Source organism: Salvelinus alpinus, chromosome 17 (genome assembly GCF_045679555.1).
Source record: "Salvelinus alpinus chromosome 17, SLU_Salpinus.1, whole genome shotgun sequence".
Classification (NCBI taxonomy): domain Eukaryota; kingdom Metazoa; phylum Chordata; class Actinopteri; order Salmoniformes; family Salmonidae; genus Salvelinus; species Salvelinus alpinus.
This window is the reverse complement of record NC_092102.1, coordinates 42,267,777-42,271,533: the sequence shown is the minus strand read 5'-3', so window position 1 is coordinate 42,271,533 and position 3,757 is coordinate 42,267,777.

Below are 3,757 nucleotides of genomic sequence, written 5' to 3'. Positions count from 1 at the left end.
GCCAGATTTGATGAGTGGACATGAAGGGAAGTAAAATCACACAGTTTCTCTTTAAATGATTCACTAAGCAAGAAACCATGGTTCACATGATGGCACAGATACACCAGTGGAAGTCAGTGCCATTTAAGATTAGAGAGGACGATTTTTTTATGAGCCTAACGTTCCCATTTTTGCAACTAAAACAAGAACATAAACATAAACTAAAACATTTTTGCAACTAAAACTTTTAGACAAATTCAAGTAGGTCCATCCCCGTTTCATTCCGTTTGCTTCCATTTTAAGAAAAGTTTTGCAACAGAATCGGCGGAATGAATACACCCCATGAACACATTCATTCTTGTCTCTATGCACTCTCCTCTCACCTTTTCTCTTCGGTTGTGGACTTCACCCGCTAGACAGGGTTGGGGAGTGACAGATTACATGTAAGGGATTACAAAAAATTGTAACTGTAATCTGGTACGTTTACCAGCAAAAATATTGTAATCAGATTACACATACTTCTGAAAAACTAGATGATTACTTCGAGGATTACTTTTAAATTCAGAAAGGATGTTTGTGAGGAAAAAAAGCATTGACACTTCTCTGTTTTCCCAATGACATTCAAATCAGCATTGAAAAAAAGTGCAAGTTTAAGTTTGTTCCTCCTGAGCGAGTCTGACCACAGGTCAGAGACCACTATGATGACACACAAAATGTGTTTGATGGATTGCAGGAAAAGAGCAGGAATAGGCTTTTGTAGGCCTTAAACATTCTAGTACAGTTAAATAGTTAACACACATACACACATGGACACAGCGGTCTAAGGTACTGCATCTCAGTGCAAGAGGCGTCACTATAGTCCCTGGTTCGAATCCAGGCTGTATCATATCCGGCCGTGATTGGGAGTCCCATAGGGCGGCGCACAATTGGCCCAGCGTCGTACGGGTTTGGCCGGGGTAGGCCGTCATAGTAAAAAATAATGTATTCTTAACTTACTTGCTTAGTTAAATAAAGGTTACACACACACATCACACTGACCAAAAAGTTATTTTGTTGGCATTTACGTATGTCCCCATTCCCAGTAAAAACATAATCAAAACCTATTTCTTTCACTTGCTGTGCTGTGCTGTTTCGTTGTTCATTTGTTCAGTCGTTTCATTCTCAACTAGGATTTCTATGGAACGCCGTTTGGGTCTTTGCGTGTCAAAAAAATACACTATTTAACACTTTGATGTGTCAATTAAGCTTGTTGACCAATCAGGACCTGAATATGACTGCACGTCACATAATAATTTTACGCGTTCATACATTTTTTACGTAGTTATTACACATTGATTACAGTATCACTCGTATTTCATATGTCACAACGATTCATCGATACGTATGCTATGATGCTGGTAAAGTTGTCTCGCGCACCTACAGTGCTGGTCATAAAAAAAGCTAGCTAGCTCATGGATGCAAACAATGTTCTTCCCCAAAAACATAGGAAAACGACATAATCTGTTTCAATAGTTATAGTTACCTCGCTAACTATATAGCCAGGTGTCATCTTCTAAAATAACCCTCATAAGACTATTTTAATAAGAACTCATAAGACAGTTCTTATTTGATTAATGGTGGTCGGACCCATCTATGTGAAGCTAGCCACAATAAGGATTAGTCACAACAGTGGACTTTGCGTTAAGCCTTCAAAATAAAAGTATGGCATAATTCTACTATTTGTATTCATTTGCATCACTGTCAATAACATACTGTAATGACCGGACTAGATCATAAAGGAACAATTGTCCAGACAGAGGATTGAGTTAACGAATTGATGGTTTATTAACCCAACTTTACACAGGCTACTGTTTGGCCGTAGCCCACGCCAAATAAATGAAAGATACCCTACAAACCAACCGTGACCTTCTCTTGTGAAGCCCAGACATAAGAGGAAGAACAATGGCTAAACCTGGTTTTAACTTCCAATGCTCCATCCCCCTGCCCAAACCCCCTCCAGGGATATGGGGGACAAGGATGCGGGAACGGGGAATACAGTCCGTGGCTCCGGGGAACCACGCAGTGACACAGGGAGGGAGACAGGGGGGAGTGGGCTGTCTGGAGCCTTGTCTGCGGCACCTGGAGAATGTCATTGTCAGAGAGGGGAATTGTGGGGGTCCCTGGGGTTTGGGGAGAAGAGGCCCCTCTGTATGGGGCTAACCTGTCCCGGTGCAGTGCCACCTTTCTCCCCCTGGGAGGAAGCTGCACCCGGTAAACATCCTCCCTTACCCTCTCCAGGACACTGCAGGGTCCCACCCAGTGACTGTCCAACATGGGGCATCTGCCTTTTTTCCTTAGTGGGCTGTAGACCCAGACCAGCTCCCCAGCCACAAAGTGCCTTCTCCGGGTGTGCACGTCATAGTTCCTCTTCTGCCTCACACCTGCATTCACCAGCTGCTCTCTGGCGAAGGTGTGGGCTGTCTCCAGGCGATCCTGGAGTCTCCGGGCATACTCCGGCCCCGGGGGAACATGAGGGCTATCCAGGGGCCAACCAAACGCCATCTCCGCAGGGGGTGCGGATCTCTCTCCCCAGCATGAGGAGGGCAGGCGTGCAGGAGGCACACAGCGCTCTCTCCCGTCCCTCTCTCCGCTCGCAATGGCGGCAGCCGTCTGCAGTACAGGGCCGACAGGACATGGCGTCAGTGTTGGAGTGGCGTGCCCCTGACCTGTGCACCACTGTGAAGTCATACGGCTGAAGCTCCTCCAACCAGCGAGCCACCTGCTCTGGCTCTCTGAAAGACATGAGCTACTGGAGAGCAGAGTGGTCAGTCCTTACACAAGCATTTCGCTACACTCGCATTAACATCTGCTAACCATGTGTATGTGACAAATAAAATTTGATTTGATTTGATTTACAGTAAAGGGCAGGCCACCCAGGTAGTACATGAAGTGTTTGACGGAAGCCACCACAGCCAGGAGCTCCCGCCGGGTGACACAGTAGCGGCGCTCATGTTTGTCAAAAGTTTTGCTGAAGTACGCCACCACTCTCTCCCCCTCTGGCCCCACCTGTGCCAGCACCTCACCCATGCCCACATTGCTCGCGTCTGTGTCCAGGATAAAGGGCAAGGTGAGGTCAGGGGGGGCGAGCACGGAGGCCTCGATCAGTGCACGTTTGAGGGTGTTGAAGGCCTCCTCACACTCCACTGTCCACGTGAAGGCCTTGTCCTTCGGCAGCAGGCGGTTCAGGGGAGCAGCGACGCTTGAGAAGCCCCGTACAAACCTGTAGTACGAGGCCAGGCCCAGGAAGCTCTTCAGCTGACGCTGGTCGGTGGGGGTGGGCCAATCTCGGACAGCCCCCACCTTGTCCTCCATGGTGCTGATCCCCTCTTTCCCCACTTGGTGGCCCAAGAAGGACACCTCTCTCCTCATGAAGTGGCACTTCTCGGGGTGGAGCTTCAGACCTGCGGCAGCCACCCTCTCCAGCACACGCCGTAGCGCCACCAGGGCTGACTGGAAGGAGCTGCCATGGGCCAGGATGTCATCGAGGTATACCAGACACTGCTGTCGGGGGATGCCATCCAGCACCCTGTCCATCAAATGCTCAAAAAGTGTGTTTTTTGATCAGTTTAATAAGATGCTTAGGGAATGTGATTTTGGGAAAGAGGTCATTTTAGTGGGAGATTTTAACATTAATTATGAAGTCTTGTAGGAAAACCCTCAAACGGATCACTAATACCTTTGATCTTACACAGCTAGTTAAAGGGCCAACCAGGGTGACTTGTTGCTCTAAAACACAGAT